Source organism: Pteropus medius, unplaced genomic scaffold (assembly GCF_902729225.1).
Source record: "Pteropus medius unplaced genomic scaffold, Ma_sr-lr_union100, whole genome shotgun sequence".
NCBI classification, from domain to species: Eukaryota; Metazoa; Chordata; class Mammalia; order Chiroptera; family Pteropodidae; genus Pteropus; species Pteropus medius.
The window spans coordinates 25,497,629-25,516,342 of NW_024351729.1; the positions used below are offsets into that span (position 1 = coordinate 25,497,629).

An 18,714-nucleotide genomic window follows, 5' to 3' on the forward strand; every position below is an offset into this window, starting at 1 on the left:
GAACAGCAACAGAGACTTGGGTCATTTATTTTCATGTTGGTTTACTGATGATGAAGTGAGCAGTGCAGAGAAAAAACACCCAGGGTCAAGTGCGAGTGACTGGACACAGTTCCTCATCCAGGTCCTCACACACAGAGACGAGGCTGAATTTCAGGGGTCTCAGTTGTCCTTGTGGGGTAAGAGTCTTGCCATGTCACAAGAGACCAGAATCATGGCCTTGCTTCCTTCCATACTGTGCTGGAAGCAGATATTTGTGGGAGGATCCTTTAAGCTTCTCATTCAGATGCAAGGGAGGGGTACAGCAGATCTTTTTGGAGCAGCTGACCTAGAAGAAACCAGAGCAAGGACCCAGGGCTGCTTTCACATGCATAATTTTCTTTCATAAAGATCTTAGACCCTGAAGCAGGCCCAGGCCCCAGTCAGGGCCAGAAGCATGACCCACGGTATGATGATACCTGATTACTAATAGCAGAAGGGAACAATTGGCTATAATAGCAGGGCAGAGTTAAATTGCGGATTGCTAGTCATCTTTATTCAGCAGCAAATCCATAAGCTCCTTCTGGGTACCAAGCCTGGAGCTAGATCTGGGAGATACTGAGGTAAATAAAACCTACCTCACACACCTACGTCTGTTGATGGAGACAGAAGTGTAAGGTCTGCTTACTGGATATGACAAGTACTATCATTAGCATGGAACAGCTGGATCGGGCCAACTAAGGTTGCATACCTCTCCCCTGGCCCCCTCCCAATCTCCTGGGACAGCCATGTACTAATGGTTCTCAACCGTGGCTGCTAATTCAAATCCCATATGCTTTTAAAGAAATATCTGGGGATATTTAGACACCCATGTTCATAGTCGCAGCATTATTCCCAATAACCAAAAGGTAGAAGCAGCCCAGGTGTCCATTGACAGATGAACGAGTAAACATGTGGTCCATACATACAATGGAATGTTATTTGGACTTAAAAAGGAAGGAAGTTCTGACGCATGCTGCAACATGGACGAACCTTGAAGACGTTATGCTCAGGGAACTAAACCCATCGCAAAAGGACAAATATACAATTCCGCTTATATGAGGTCCCCAGAGTAGCCAAATTCATAGAGACAGAAAAGCAATTATTCGGTGGTTGCCCAGGGCCGAGGGGAGGAAGGAATGGAGAGCTGTTGTTTCATGGGGACAGAGTTTCAGTTTGGGAAGATGAAAAAGCTCTGGAGAAGGATGGTGGCGATGCTTGCACAACGGCGAGAGTGTCCTTCAGGCCAGTCAGGTGGCTGCCTGCTTTATGGAAATGGTTCTCTGTGCATGAGAGGAAGAGCAGCTCATGCAGAGCTGGTCTCGCCCATGAAGAAATCACTTTTCAGCAGAGGCGAACAGCTCGCTGTGATGTCAGGACTTCTGGACAGGCTCCAGCTGATGCCCGGTCAGGCCCCAGTGAAGTATGGGAAGGCACGGAGCCTGTATGTGCTGTCACCATCCTGCCAAACCAGCTCTGGCGCTACTGAGACGCCCAAATAAGAAACCTGGGTGTCCGCCTCGCTCCTCCCTTCCAGTGCCCCAACTGCAGGCAGTCGCCAAGCCGAATTAATTCTGACGTTTCAAGATGTCTTAAATCTGTTCTCACGCCACTGCCAGGATATTAGTACCCAATCTGCTGATGCTGCCCCGTGCATGGAGAAGTTTTTTTAGCCGCTGCTGGATGCGAATGGTGACACAGATCACCCCAACTGTGAGCGGCAGCCACTTGGGGACCCTTGGAGAATCAGCCTCTGAGAGAGGTTGGCCTTGATCTTGGCAAAGCACAGAAATCAAACACAGGGGCCCCGGTGACATTCTCAAGCTGCCGACCGTGACGCATCTGGGCCCACCCTTCCTCTAGGCTCACTGTCCCAGGTGAAAAGTTCTTTATTGCTCAAGCCGATTTTTACTGACGTCTTATGTGTCCCATAGTGAAAACCGTCCTAACCGATGATTTACAGAAACAATATTTTGGTGTATAATTTCATGTTCTCTTAGTTTAAAGAGGAAACCAATTGCAGCCAGCTGATAGAGATGGGGGCAGCGGAAAGAAAGGGTGGAATGTCTTGGAAGGACCGGGTAGCTCACGGAATCCAACACAGATGGTCAAACAAGCCTCAGGAAGGGCCAGAACCAGGCTGAGATGAAACTTGGATTGGACTAGGCACTGTCCCTGGACGAGTGAGCCTTGGCGGGGGGACAGGGTCAGAGAGCAGCAAAGGGACCTCGGAAACCATCCCTGTGGGCTGCGCAGGCAGAGCCCAGAGAACAGGACTAGGAAGAAACCCACTCAGTTCCCCCCTACTGAGAATGCCCAGACCCAAGTGGTTCCCCTCTGCATGAGTCACGACTCCTTGAATGCAAATAACGGGGACCAACTCAAACTGGTTTATGCTTAAAAGGACATTCAATGGTTTTTATAAGCAAAGTATAGCAAGGACAGAGGTGCAGGTGGCCCCTGGGAGAGTGAGACCCCTGGTCTCCCTCTTCATCGGAAGTCATCCCGACTCTTTCCCAGGCTTCTCTTCGCATGGGGGATCCATGCTTTGGGGCTGCTTTCTCTCTGAGATTAGACGCAGGGAGTTCTGGTCTTAAATTCTTTCCGTTTCACTCCTGAAAGGATTCCAGTGGAGAGAATTGTGAGCCCATTGCTGCAGCATACGGTGTCCAAGGATTGCCAAGAGCCGTGATTGGGCCAATGGGCCGGGAGCCAGTCTATGCGAGCAGTGGCTATGACTGGCAGCCACCATTAGGGTTAGCATTAGCATCGGTATGTGGGAGGGGCAGGGTAGTTCTTCTAAAATAAATTGAGTCCCTCGTCAGAAGAAGAGGAGAGACAAGCCCCAGTGGTATCCTTACTACAGTGACATCATTGCATTTTTCTACTCTTTCGAAGACTCAGAAACTGGATATTGTGTTTGTGGGGAAGGGAGAACTAAAGCAAATCGAAATCGTACTATATTTGTGATGCCCCAAATTAATCAACCTGTACAGTCCTTTGCCTGATAACAATAATCTCTAATATATTATCGGTAAAATTAACCATAATTATTGATTAGTGAATGGTTGTTCCATTATTTTGAACTTGCATTAGCTGAAATGCTGCTCTATTATTTGGTCCCTAAATTGATCTGTGGAATTATATGGATATTAGGTCTTATTTCCTTACTCGTTTATTTTTTTTCCCTAAGTATTGCTTTACTTTTGGTTTGAGTTGGAGAATGTCGAAAAGGCTTCTCAAATATTAAATTATCAGCAGGCCATACAAAACTGTGCTCTGGCTTTGGACAAGAGCATTTTAAGTGTGTGGGGTTTTTTTTGTTGTTGTTTTTTTAAGTTCTTTGAAACTACTTTAAAAAAAAAAAAAACTTACTTCAAACTGCCTTACTTACTATGGAGAAGAAGGCTAATCATAGTATAAATTACACTCTACCAAGCCTTACTTTCTGTTATACCTTGTTGGATGAGTTAGTCACCAAGATAAAAGGGAATTTGCTTGTGTGTCTGAGTATCAGTCATCATGGTTTTATGTACATGTTTTCTCTTTACCTTGGAGAGAAATATTTTTACTCTTTTATAAAACTAGAGCATTATTTCTGGTTTCAAACGTAATAAGTACCCATGATGAAACATTCATCTTGTTTTAAAGTTTCTTTTTAAAGCAGAACAAGCCACTGTTAACCACTGTAGGAGAAGTTTAGACAGTCATTTTTTAGGACGATATAAAGGGAAACTTTTAAGGCATTTTATCTTCTGTATTAGTTGAACAGTTGAAGCAAAATTAGGGCTTAGCACAATTTCCAGCAAGAACTGCTCATCGTATGTATTCCTAACAACAAACATAAACAAATTAATTATTTAGCTTTCTGAACCATCTCTAAAAAGCCACAATTGGGGCCTGGTTTTCCATCTGTTCTGTAAGTGTGGGGTGAATAGGCTACTGGGGGTGCTCCAACTCTAGAAGGGGAAGCCTTGAGTGCAGCCCGCAGAAGATGGTCAAAGACATAAGTTGGTCAAAGCACTGGAATCACGCAAAGGTCAGAGGTCCTCGCAGGGCAGTGAGCCAAAACCTAAAGGGCTGAAGTAGGCAGGGACCAATACTGGGCCAGTTTGCCTCAGACCAGAAGCCACTTAAATCCTTCCTGCTATAATAGTTGGCCTCTGTCATTCTGTGGCCTCAGAAGCTTTTCCAGTGTGGTATTTTGTAGACCTGAGGGAGTGTGGCAATTAACTGACAGCCTGATGGGAAGGTAGGGCAGGGAACTCTTTGAGGCTAATGGCTTGGCAGCCAAGACAAACGGACTAGGCCTGCAGCTACAGAGGGGGTCCACTGGGGCTGAGGCAACAGGTGAGGTAGCTCTGGGGAAGCAGGTAGTTTACATCAATGACAAAGGCACAGAAGTACCACTTATATTCCAGATTGCCGAAGAGGGAGCGCAGGTAAATGCTTAAAGACTAGGGTGTATTGAGAACGCATCTACTTTTCCCAAATAAATAAATAAACCTCACTAAGGGACAGAGCACAGATCTGGCAATACTGTGAGCTGTATCTGCGTTCTAGGTGAGTCCCAGTTACTGGTAAAATAAGAATAAGGGACTGATTAAACCTTCCACAGAAGCCAGTCTCTATATCTTTTTTTTATTAGGTACTTGCTTTTTGGGTTATAGTAGTGTGTTATAGTTTCATTGAGGGGTGAAGTCTTTCTGTAAGCTTATAATCATATGCCTTCTTACTGGAAAAAACACCGTCTTCACAGTTTGTGACGTCAACTTTTGTAAAATGAACCAGACCTTCCCATGTAGTCATGTGGTTTTTTAAAAAGATTCTTTAGCCCCTTGGGAAAATTGAAACACAAATTTCTGCTGTAATGCTCGCTGTTGCTATATTCTGAGAAATATCGGCATGCACGCGCACATTATTTTTATTGCAATGCTCTAAGTTATTACTAGTTTGTCCTAGTGGAACGAAAGGAGACGTGACTTGATTTGCTGTGATTCCTCGTCTAACCACTGAGCCCTGAGCATAAAGCCTGATTCCTAAGTTCAATCTAGTTCAGTAAACTATTCACCTTCTCAGAAGGCTCATGTTCCCCTTAGAAAAGAACCCTACATATTTAATATCGGTAGCTCAAAGCCACGAGGACAGAAGCAAACCTACGTCCTTTCCACCTTCCACATTCTGCAAGAGCGCTTCTGACTGGTGGAACCTGATTTCCAGAGGCGCCAAGGAAGTGTAGTAGTTATTTTTTTCATATCTCAAGTGCAACGGGAGGTGAGAATGGACACAAGGTGCCAGTTGACCATTTCTATCATGCTTTGGGATCCCTTTTCTCATTGTCATCTGGTTTCTTCTAAGCATACAATGGAAAACCCTGCTTAAGATAATTTTCTACAAGTGGACATCCTAGGGAAAGCTATGTATATTTTACCAACAGAATACATGACAAGAATGCAAAATCCTGACATCTGTTTAATGTCGAATATAAATATTTCTATCTTAGTAGATAAAAAGACACTTGAGAGATTCAAAGTCCTTTAAGTCATCTTGTATTTTAAGGTATAAATAATACTTTATTAGCAGTAAGAGGAAACTGTGCTAGAGGCATATGGTTGGTTATAGTCATGTCTGTCCCTTCCATTAAGTAGTAAGTTCCTCGAGGCTAAAGAATCTTCTGTCTTCATTTTGTATTCCCCTCAGTTCCCAACACAGAGCCTGACATAAGTGCACAGTAACTGCCGTGTAGATTGTAATGGATATCATCTGTTATCTGTTCATAAATCAATTTTTCTTCCTATTTCTTCGTACTTTATTGAGTGAGATTTGACAAGATTCTTCCATTAGTCTGAATATTGCATTCCTCATAGGAGACCAGGCCAAGTCATGCATCTAATATTTTTTAAACATTATTTTGTTTTACCTGAAAAAAATTTACTTGCGAAAAATGTAATAGAGTCGTGTGACAGGAAATACTGTGTGAGCATGGATGTTCCGTTTTGACCTTCTAGAACTCCTGGAGTTGAATGTGGCAGATGTCACATGGAGCAGTGGTCAGCAGCATGAAACTTAGGGACTCCCTGAGGGACCAGTTCTTAGGAGAGGGGTAAGAATATCTGAAGACGTGCTGCTTCAATGCTTTGTACATTTTCTATAATAAATGGGACGATGATGTAGCTAAGAGTGGAGAGGAAAGTTGTGCCATTCCTAATGGATTTGAGAATTTCATAGAGAGCCTGGTGCCCAGTTCTTGGATTTAGGTATGTAAGTAACATGAGAGAGAGAGAGAGAGAGAGCGTGAGCGAGTGTGCGTGCGTGCGTGCGTGCGTGCGTGTGTGTGTGTTCTGTGCCATTGCATAGGCTCCATCTCCTGGTGACTGTATGAATGAGTGATGTCCACAGTGTCCTCACCAGCCCTGTTCAGCTCCTGCAGACTCCTGCCTATGGCTGATTCAAGAAGTTAGTCCATCTCATGGTCTTCCTCTTTTCCTGCTGCTTTCTATTTTTCCAGCATTATTGTCTTTTCCAAAGAACCCTGCCTTCTCAAGATGAGCCCAAAGTAGGACAGCTTCAGTTTTGTCATTTTTTCCCCTCAGCAATGTTTCAGGCTTAATTTGCTCTAGGAGATAAGTAAATACTCCCAGGTGATCACGCCCAGACTACTGTAAATACAGCATTACCAGTACCTCAAAGTCCCCTCATGCCCTCTACTCTGCATCTCCCCCAAGGTACTCACTTCCCAGATCTCTAGCACCATACTTTAGTTGAACTTGACATAAATGGAATTATACAGTGTGCATTCTTTTGCATTGGGCTTCTTTTACTTACTATTTTGTTTGTGATATTCACCCATGTTGTATGTAATTTAAATTCATTTTTATTCTTGTAAAGTATTACCTGACCATATCAGACCTTATTTATCTCTTTTATTACGGACAGATATTTGGGTTGTTTCCAGTTCGAGGCTATTAGAAATGATGTTATTCTAAACTTTCTATTGTGTGCCTTTTAGAGCAAATATGTTCATTTTACTGTTGAGTGTGAATATAGAAGGAAAATTGCTGGGTCGTAAGGTATGTTCAGCTTTAAGGATATACTGTTGTGTTTTCTGCAGAATTATACCAATTTACACACGTACCGGTAGTGTGTGAGAGTTCCAGTTTTCTACATCCTTGTCTGTCCTTGCTAATGTCAGTCACTTTCATCTTAACCATTTGCTGCGTGTGTAGCAATGATCTCATTGTATTTTAATTTTGATTTCCCTGATGAGTTATGACATTCAGCCCCTTTTCATATGTTTAGTAGCCATTTAGATAAACTCTTGTGGGTACCCATTTGTATTTTGACCATTTTTATTGGTTTAATTGTCTTTTTTTATTGATTTATTGGTGATTCACTGTCAAATATATGTATTGCAAATTTCTTTTCCCATTCTGTGTCTTGCCTTTTTACTCTATCAGTAAGATCTTTAAGTGAACAGAAGTTCTTAATTTTAACATTCTCTAATTATCAATCTTTACCTATGGTTCCAACTTTCTCTGTCCTGTTTAAGATATTTTTGCCTACCACAAGATCATGAAGATATTCTCTTATGTTTGAAAAGTTTTATTACTTATACATGAGACAATTCAGATTTTCTGTTTACTCCTTTATCAGTACAAGTTGTTTTTTTTTTCCCTAGGAATTTGTCCATTTTATCTCAGTTCTCAAATTAATTGCCATAATGTTGTTTATAATAGTCTCTCATTATCTTTGCAGGATCTGTAACAATGTCTCTCTTTTAATTCCTGATTCTATATCCTTTACTGATCAGTTTTGTAGAGGTTTATCAATTTGGATAGTCTTTTCCAAGAACCAACTTTTGGTTTTGTTAATTTTATCTAATGTACATGTATTCATTTTCTTTTTATTTTCATCCTCCTTTCAGAATTACTTTTCTCTTTCTAATGTATTTGAAATAGATTCTCAATCATTGATTTGTAGTCCTTCTTTTTCAACATATTATTTAAGGTACTACATTTCCCTCTAAAAATCCGTTTAATTGCATTCTACAAGTATTAATAAGTTGTTTTTCATGGTCATTCAGTTGAAAATATTTTCTAATTTTTCCTATAGGTTAGGTAAAATTATATTTCCTAAATTTTCAAAGATTGGGGAATTTTCTAATTGTCGTTTTAAAATTTATTTCTAACCTAATATTCCTGTAGTTAGAGAAGATACTATATACAAATTCCATTTCCTGAAATTTGTTGAAATTTGCTTTCTTTCCCCACATATGGTTAGTTTTGTAAATGTCCCACGTATTTTGTGTGATTGTTGTGTTACAGTGTTTTATATGTTAGGTCATTTTTTAAATTGTATTTTTTAATCTTCCATATCCTTATTGATTTTTTTCTGCTTGCTCTCTGAACCATGAGAGAGGTATATAAAAGTCTTCCACAATGATTGTAGCTTTGTCTATTTCTCCTTTTAGTTCCGTCAATTTTTCCTTCATATATTTTGAAATATTTTATGTTATGTAATACATACAGTTTTTAAATTATCATCTCCTTGATAGCTTTACCGTTTTATCATTACGAAATGTCCTTCTATGTGTCTAGTGATGATTCTTGCCTGAACGCTTACTTTGTCTAATATTAATATAGCATCTCCAGCTTTTAGTTAGCATTTGCAAAGCATTTTTCCGGCCTTTTACTTTTGACTTCTCTGAGTAGTATAAAGTTGGGTTTTTGTTTTTAATTTAGTTTGACAATTTTGTTTTTTAGCATATGTAGTCTATAGCACATAATGTAATCTGATATATTTGGGTTTAAATCTACTATATTACACTTTGTTAACTCTTCCTCTCTTATTCGTCTTTATCTCTTTTTTGGCTTCTTTTGTATTAATCAAGTATTTTAACTCTCCCATTTTCTCTCATCTATTAGTTTGTTATAAAGTCTTCACAGTTCTTTTAGTGGTTATCCAAGGGATTAAAACAAGCATCTTTGGTTTATGAGAGTCAAATGCAAATTAGTACCTTTACCCACTCCCTAGGAAGAGTGGGTTATTAAGTAAAATTTAATTCTACATATATTTCAAGCCCGCAAGAACTTATTTTTATTGTTTTATAGTTAATATACATTTAGGTTCATCTACAAAGCAAACCTGTTATTCCTCGTTCCTTCCTACAGTTCTGTTCTTCTATCTGGCATCTCATTCCTTTTGCCTAAATTACTCTGGTGTTTATTTAAGCTTGGTTTTACTGATAACAGATTCTCTCAGTTTTTGTATTTTTCTAGGAGTATCGTTACTTTCATTTTTGAAAGATATTTTTGCTAGGTATAGAATTCTCTGTCATTTCCTCCAATGTCCCTGAACTGGGTGCTTGCCATTTACATGTGCCTACAGTGCGCACTGAATCAGTGTAGCCAGCTGGGTCATACTGGAATTGAATTTCGAAATCTTATGCCCGCCAAGCAAGGGGGCGGGGAAGATTTTAGATTTTACTCTTACAGATGATAGCTCTTCTTCTCCGACTGGGTACTTGTATTTCTCACTATTTCTTCCCTTGCACTATGTCTTTTTTCTCCATCATTTTTTTTTTTTAACCACAACAACAGTTAATGTGGATTTTGACAATAAAACAAATATGTAGGTTTCAAAGATCTTTTGTCCTTTTATTGTTTGAGGATCAATTTTAAAATTCACAAACCATTGATTTGCAAAATTCTTTTTGTTGCTGTAACCCTCCATCCCAAATCAGATTGAAAAGGGAACCAAGTTCTCAACAGAATTAATATCCATCCATCCGTTCTTTGTGGTGCTGATTCAAGAGGAGAAATTCACCTCGAGGGATTTAAAGAGTTGAGCTGACCTGTGGAGAGAAATCGTAATATCTAGCTAGGCACAAAGGGCTAATGGACTGTTTACCCACCAGCGATAAAACCACCTGAGAATTCGTCTCATTACTAAAGTATATCCTATTAGTGGTGTGAACACTTGATCGGGGCACAGCAGACAGATGTAGAAGAGGGAAGTAGCTGCCTTGTGTCTTATTCTCTGAATATCAGCTCAAGGTCTTGAACTTAATTTTAATCTCAAAAGGTCTGTGTTTGTCTGTGGGGATAGTCCTTAAAAACATGCTCACTTGAGAAAGGAACTAAACGCTTCACGTATCAGATTTTTAAATGCGCACAGGGCTTCCTGTAAGTGCTGTACTTTGATATTTTTAAACCCCTGAAATTTCCATAAAATTATGTACATAGGTCTATGGCAGTTTGGTTTCCACACCGTGGCCCTGAGCTCTCGCCACCTTTGTGAAAACAAAGTCTCACCCAGGGACCACAATCTCGTACCCCATTGTATCTTGGATCTCATTTCTCAAGTTTAATAAAGGTACGTTATTTCCCTTCTTCTCACTTGACACACGCTAATAACAAAAAAGTCACAATCTCTGTAACCAAAGTTGTCAAGCCTCATCAAAGACCTTGTTAAGGCCGCTTTTGGCATCACTAGACAATCTGCAAAGCAGGACTGATATTTTTTAAGTATCCAGCAATCTCCAACTCCTAGAGTGATCCAAGGGCAGCACAGTGTCTCCCCAGGGAGTTCTGTTTTTGCACAGGGAGCCAGGACTTGAGGGTTCAAGCACACATTCCCAGGGGCAGGGTTAAAAGACTGGGACGGATTTACTTTTGCTCTCAATGCGAACTCCCACATCACCAGGTCTACAAAGAATTATACCTCTTTACACACAAGCGTTTCTACATCGGAATATCACTTTTAAAAGCTGTACTATCACTTTCAAGGATGGTACTCCTATAATTCAGACATTTTTAGTCTCTTATTTGTGTTTCAAAAAAGCACTCTGAAAATGCAGACCTGCCATGTTCAGCACAAGGACCCCCACGTTGGCCTCTGCGATTTAGCGAGGTGAGATGGTCTTTGCCATTCATGGTGCGGTCCCCTGACCACAGCCTCAGCGTCACCTGGGGGCTTGTTAGAAATGCAGACTCTCAGGCCCCACCAGACCTACTGAATCAGAACCTGCATTTTAACAAGCTTCCCAGCAAATTCTAATGGAAGATATTGTTTGAAAAGCATTAAAACGGTCTATACTCAAATATGGGGGTAATGCCAATTGAATTTCAACTTGCATGAGCCTGTTCAACAATTACATCATGTCGAACATGACTTTCTTCTGTTCTCTTGTTGCTCAGAGGCCCCTTTGCCCACCCAGATTTGAGAAAAATTGCTTAAATGTTTGACAGTGTCTTTTGTGTCTTCCAGCAGATTGCCCTTCTCTGTACTTGTCATTCTTACAAGCTGCTTAGCAGTTGTCAAAGATGATGTTATAACCTGCCTGGAAGCTTGTTTGAGCTAATGTCATAATCCTCTTGACCTGCCAAGCCCTGTGATTCATTATAGCTAGACCTGTTCATATTAATGCGAATTGTGGGTGGGGAAATTTTGTCTGTTTCATCAAGAACTACTGTTTGGACTTGTTAGAGTCTGTGAAGCCAAGATAAGCAAGTGATTATTTCCTAAATCATGTTGTATATGGAATATAAGTTAGAAATATATAGTATACTTAAATGTCTTTCTAGTTAATATTATAAAAGCATGTGATAATACCTTATTATATCATCACATTAAGAAACACAAAACCTGCCTTATTTACTGTTTTTTAGCACACCAGTGCTGTTAAGTGAAAATATACAAAAGAAAACAAGGTAAAATTGTAATTATTGTTATATGGAATATGCATATTCAATCATCTAGGATAGTCATATGAATAAACATTAAAATAATTACCTACTTGCTAAAGTATAAACTTTAAATGATAAAAATCATGACTTTTGCCCACATATAAAATGAATAGATGTCAAAGATTTTCTTCGACTCATTAATGAGTGAAGAAACTAATGAGATGTAAAAAACTGTATATTTAGACAATTTAATAAAGAAATGTTACATTAAGATTGCTGGGTTATATACCACACTGGTTACTGTCCTATAGGACAGCAAACTGTGACCTTTGCTACTGTCATTGTCATTAGACAGAAATTACTTGCATTCCTACCCGACAGTAACGTATCTGCTGTCACTTCACTAAGTCTGAGACCTTTTATCTATAGTGAACAGGGAGTCGGAAAAATACTTTCTCTTCCTTAACCCTTGGGTGGCCTTTGCCCCTATATGACATTAAAAGATTTTTTGCCTTACAGCCAAGTTTTATATAATTTCTCTTAACACACTTACAGAAAACCTATTTTTGTTGAGAATGTCAACATAATTTTTAATAAACGTTTATTTTAAACGTATACTCAGTATCCAAGCAGGCATTTATTCTCAAGTTGCGGGAATCGAAAGCTGGCCTACTTTTTTCCTGCCTCATATAGTTAGCTTCAGCGAGTTTTCAGAAAGTCTTTTGTAAAGTCTTCTCTTTATAACTGTAGATTTCCATGCCTAGCGCAGATCACTGAGGTAACTCACAAAATAGCCACGACACAGAAAGGAGGGGCATCAGTGACAGGGTGCCTGCACAGACTCCTGAGGATCAGGAGAGTCCACCGCCTATGCTCACACCACGTGGCGAGGTAAACCTGCTTCCTGCCTTTAACTCATCCCTGTGGACACCGATGTGTTTCAATAGGAAATTAATATTTTCGAACTTACGCATTCACTCTTTCTCCCTCATACATATGCTAATTATATAACATGGAGGTTTCTCTCTGTAATCATTTATATTCATATTCATGAACAGGGTTGGCTCCGCCTTGCCATTTGGCTTCTATTGAATCTCATCTGCATTATTCTCAGAAATTGAATTAATTCTGAGCTAGCCTGGAAAAGAATAAGTATTCTGAGTGTGTTAACTAGGAAATATTGATCTATAACTCAAAATTATTTTCTGGAATACTTGTAAGGTTTTGGTTTTGGTTTTTGTGTCTGTGTTTTTGGGGGGTGTCAATGTTGTCATTTCAGTTTGTTTTAATGTCAGGGTCCACTCACATTCAGAGCATTCACTGCATCTACAAGGAAGTGGGTCTTGGCTTTTCCTCTGCTCCTGGCTTCAGCCCCTCTGTGAAGGCAGCCAAGGCCAGAGAGGACCTTTCACATTCTCAGCAGGGTACCTGGCAGAGGGGAAGATGCCAGAATCATAGTTTTCAGCATAAATGGCTCCAAGATCTGAATGCATTCTTTCCTAACAATTGAGCGAATGGATTCTTTCTAGTTAGCTAATCTGTGCTGTGCTGTGCTGGTCTGCTCCAAAGCATTCTTCAGTGAAGATGTTTAGAGATAGAATGTAAATTTGTTGCTGTAAACTGCATGTGGGAATGCGATGTAGGGTCAGAATTCACAAACGCTGGGAGTTCTCAGGGTTAGGGCCTGCTGTTGAAATGTCTAGTGATGTTTACCAAAAGAAGGGCTGTTTCTGTTTGGCTAAGAATAAAAACACTATTTTATGTGTTTATATAAGCATTCTCTAAAATTCGTTCTGATGCTTCGAGTAGCTCTATTAGCATTCTTCTCTAAGCAGTTTAGACAGCCTGTCATTGTTTTCTGTAATGAGATATAATAAATCTCAAGCTTTTATCTGAATGCTGAGTTTCATAACTGAAAATGACAATAGATAGAAAAATCAAAGGGATTTAGATCTTTCTGCATTTTAATTTTGTGAAATGTTAGTTTCGTGCAGTGATTTGAATTAAAGATCAATTATATTTCGAACGATGTGCTGTTCGTTGGGTAGCCCTGGCGATGTTTATGTACCTCTGTTCTAAATGTTGCTTACGTCGTGGAGGAGTGATATGCTGATTATCATATAGCTTCTTGGGGGCATTTTATTTTGTTTTGGCATGATGTGGAAATTTATAAGCAATAGTTATTTCTATTTTCATCTATTTTGAAGTATTCTAACATCCTGATTTCTCCTTGATTACATTTTTATTATGATAAAAATAATAGGCATTGATTGTAGAAAATTTTAAAAAATACTGCAAAGCATAGAGAAGATCATCCTCATCTGTAAGATCCAAACAGAAAAAACTACTCAACATTTTAGTTTATTTCCTTCTGATATTTAGTTTATTTCCTTCTCCATGCATGCAAGTATATACTATGTAAAATTAGGATCATCCTTTATGTAAGTTTGTGTTCTGCTTGATATATCTCACTTCTGATTTGTCGCTTTGAAACTTAAAAGAACGAGGCCGCAGAAATGCATCTTTTCAAATGGAAAATGTTCATGCTATATTATTAAATTAGAAAGCATTATGTGTTTTTTATCTCATTTTTGGTGTACCGTGCCAAGCACATGACTTCTCAGTTCCAAAGAAATCACTTCATAATTTCAAATTTGCCAAAATCAAAACAGCATATCCAGTTCTAAAATGGAGATTTGGTGAGCTGTTATAGTTTCTGTGATTTTAGTAACTTGAAAAAAATTAATGTAAAAAGTTGTTCTTAAATGTTCAAGTGCTACAATTTTTATTTTTAGAAGCCGTTTAGAATAGTTTTATTCTTAGAAACTTAGAGCCCCAGCTTAGAAGTCTCATCAGCAAGGGTTCAAGTATTTTCTTTACAAAAATGCCTAAAAATGCCTTCATTACAATATCATCTTTTATGGCTGAAAATCTAATTGTGTGGGTAGAAGGAAAAAACTCTATACCAGCAGCTGTGTTGGCTAAAATTACTTTGGCCTCAAATGCTGGGGCTGTGAACCAAAATAGTCCAGCCTCTTGATGCTTTGAAGATGAACAGAATTAGTTTATAAGGAATATTCCAGTTTGATAACTGAAATTACAAAGGAAGACAGAAGAAAGGTGAATTCAATGGGCATTAAATATTATGGATATTCAGGATAAGAAAAAGACATTGAATTTTCCCAGTCACTATGACTCAATGTCTGCTACGTGTTAGGCACTGCACTAGGAAGTTGGAAGAATAATGCAAGAGACTTGTCTTTACTGATTAGTTTTATAATCAACTCAGGGGAGAGCATGTGGACACAGAACCTGCAGCAAAGGCACTATAAGGGAATGGCCTTTTGAGTGATATTAAGCAAGCACCTTCACATTCAGTTCAGGGAGAGGTTATTTCCAACCGTGGTGACATGTGGAGATGTTTTAGAAAGGAAGCAGCTTTTGAGCTGAGCCTTAAGTGAACTGATATGATCTTGTTAAGTAGAGATAGTTAAAGCGTGCTGTATATAAAAGGAATGCAAAAACCATGGCGATAAAATTGTCCTCGGCATATTTGGGGAAAGCGAGTAGACCTACTTGACTGTAGCGGAAAGTTCAAGTTGGACAGTAGTGAGAAAACCCTGGAATGATAGCTTAGCTAAACCCATCTCACGCACGACTCTGACTCTCACTTGGTAGGCGAGTGTCTCTCAGTTTTCTATTTAAGCTCGTTCCATCAGCATTTCCTCAGAGTGTTAACATGCAGACTTCTGAGCCTCACTTCAGGTCAGAGAACCAGAGGGCAGCTGCTTGGAGCCTGCATTTTCAAATCTCCCTGGGCGATTCTAATGCACATTAAAATCGGGGAACATTTGCTATTGAAACAGCCATCAGGAAGGCAGTCAGTGAATGCCTTGGGGCAAGAGAATGGCAGGCAGGAGGTGAAATGGAGATCTGAGCTCTGATCACAGGAAGCAGGAGTGTGTGGATGAAGGAGGAGTCTGTGGAATGTGCTGACTGGTGGCGATGGGTGGGGAGAGGAAGGAGCAGTCAGATATCGCCATCGGGACTCTGCGCTGCTTTGGCAGGGAGCCTGGGGCGTCACCAACAGAAATATGGATAATATTTGAATTTCTCTGAGTACCTGCAGGATCACTCTGAACCTCCAGCCCTCTGCAAAACCCCCCTAACAGAAATGCCCCCACAAAATATTTCTGGAGTTTTCCAAGGGAGTCTCACATGTGCTCATGAAACAGTCTGAGCCCCCTAGCGCCACCGTTGCTCTGTCCGATGCCCTGGTGTCAGGTCACTTTGCTGGGTCCCTTCCCCTCTGCCCAGGCCGTGACCTTGGGTGTCTTGGTCTTGTCCACGGCCCTCCAGGCCCCGCAGCAACCTGGCGTTGGCAGGAATTGCCCGCCTGCTGGTCTAGGGGATGCTGCTGTCGCTCTGAGTACCACAGCGACTTCCCAGTGCCAGCACCCTTTCCCACTGATCTGCATGTCACCCACATCTCTCCAGCTGTCTTCCCAGGGAAAGCAGGTCAGTGCCCATGACTGTGATTCAAGGGCCGAAGGAAATGACGCAGGTGCTCTGCCTTCATCCTGCCGGGTGGTGTGATAAAGTGCCATAAAGTGGACTGGCGGTCCTCAGCCTTTTTGGCACCAGGGACTGATGATCCTATGAGAATCTAATGCCTGAGGAGCTGAGGTGGAGCTGAGGTGGTGATGCTGGCCCTGGGGAGTGGCTGCAAACACATAGGAAACTACTCTCTTGCCCACTGCTTGTTTGTGTAGCCCGGTTCCTAACAAGCCACAGACCAGTACCGGTCCACAGCCCAGGGGTCAGAGACCCCTGGCCCAGGGTATGAGAAAGGGTGGATTGTTTCTTTCTTCTGGAGAGCCCTCTGCCAGAGAGGTTTCAAAGCAGCCCCTAGCTCTGCATTTTCTAGACTGAGGCGGAATGACTTTCATCCCTGCCTTCCTTCAGGGCCAGACGTGAAGTCCAGTGAGGCTGCCAGGGGACCATTCGAGAGGCAGTATCTTCTCCTCCGGCTGAGAGATGAGAGGCTATTTGGGGTGTTGAGCTCACTGTGCCTGGCTCTCTGTCTTCCCTCAAACTGCATCTTCCTTTAAAGCACACAGACAAGACGCTCAGTCCTCAGCAGGTGACATTTGGCAGGCCACCCCTCCCCGCATTCACCATATATGCTCAGTCCCCTTCAGAGGACAGTGCCAGGCTCGCCTGGGATCCCCACTTCACATGGGAATTGAAAGGCAGATCTCGTTTGGAAAGACTTCTATTTTACTTATATTTTTTAAGGAGACAACATGTTTACCTGACATAAAATGCAAAAGGCGCCCGAAGATACCGTGTGTTCAAGTAAAAAGGCGCCTGAAGATACCGTGTGTTCTCCCACCTTTTTAACGCTTCACATCAGAGCTGCCTCATTGTCTTCCTGGCTGCAGAGCGGCCCATGTGTGACCGTTCACGCCTTGGTAGATTCGGCCAGTCTCTGTGGGTGGAACTTGGCGTGTTTCCAGTCTCTTGCCATTACGAGCAAACTGCAGTGGACGACTTGTTAATGCCTCATTTCAGACGTGGGCAGGTGTATCTCCACGGTTCACTCCCAGAGCGAGGTTTTGGGTCAGAGGTTAAATGAACATGTCATTTAAAAAAAAAAAATATTGCCATGTTTCTCCCCATAAGGACGGTGCCACTTTGCGTTCGTGTTATTAATGGACAAAGTGTCTTATTACCCACCCTGTCCCGTCATCAGAATGTCAAATCTCTGGATTGCTGTGAAAGCAGGTAGGTGAGGGGGCATCCTCTCACCTGTGTGGGGGGGAGAGTGGAAGGCGACACACGAGGAATCTCTTAGTGTCCAGCACAGTGTTTTCCACGCAGCAGTAGACACGCCAAAAGTATTATTCAGTGGCAAAAAAAAAAAAACAAAAACAAAAACAAAAAGAGCCCACCAGCTTTTGAATTTTGGTTTGAAATGGAATTTTATTTATTTATTTTTTTAATTAACAGTAAAATGGACCACCACCCAGAACAGTTCCATCAATGCCCCCCAAAACTCCCATGTGCTCCCCCTTTGTCGTCACATGTCCCCCACCTCTAGACCCTGGCAACCACTGGTCCAGTTCCTCTCACTATAGTGGTGTCTTGTAGAGAACTTTGTATAAATAGAACCATACGGCATGTAGCCCTTAGAGATCAGCTTCCTCTGCTCCACGTGATTTCCTGGAGATTTCACCCCAGCCGTCGCGTGCATCAGCACCTGGTTGCTTTCTATTGCTGAGGAATATTCCATCGTGTGCTTGTCCCAGTTTGCGGACCCATTCGCCCCGTGAATGCCACTGCGGTCATTCCCAGTTTGCGCTGATTGTTAGTAGAACTGCTGTCAATGTGCATGTACTGATTTTTTTGTGTGAACATAAGTTTCCATTTCTCCTCAGTATAGTCTAATTTTCACTTATGACGAAGTTTAGGTACATTTTCATATGTTTAAGAGGTATTCATGTTTTCTTTTCTATAAACTGCTCGTTTTCCTTTAGTCATTTTTCTTTTTGGTTGCGGGTGATTTTTATTTTGGACAAGTTGGTTTAGGGGGCTAACGGGACATCTGGATGGAAATGTCTAGCATTCCATTAAAAAAAATACGAGACTGAAGTTTGAGAGAGAGAGACCTGAAGACATAGGTATGAGTGTCCCACTGATATAGAATGAAGAGACAAAGCCACGGACCCAAACAAACTTCAAGGGAGAAAAGACACAGGGCTCAAAGACAGGATCTATGGAAAGGCTTGGGATGTGGGAAGATGAGAGACTTCTTAGGGGTCAGAGGAGAGCCGGGAAGCTCAGGGTAACGTTAAGCTGAATATTAGAAGAGTTTTCCAGATTTTCTACAATGCACGTGTATTACTTTTTCGGCATCGTTCGGATTTTCCAATGCGTTGGGGGAAATGTGGAAAGTTTTCCATCTAAACTTTTAAAATAATCGACATAAAACTTCACAGCAAACTCCTCA

At 41.1% G+C, this 18,714-nt stretch overlaps 1 protein-coding gene across 1 annotated transcript in view; it reads left to right on the forward strand.

Annotated features, from left to right (window-relative positions):
- Positions 1–18,714, forward strand: part of SGPP2 (sphingosine-1-phosphate phosphatase 2) — an 88,279-nt gene that overhangs the window by 68,012 nt on the left and 1,553 nt on the right. The gene's annotated exons all lie outside the window — the stretch shown is intronic.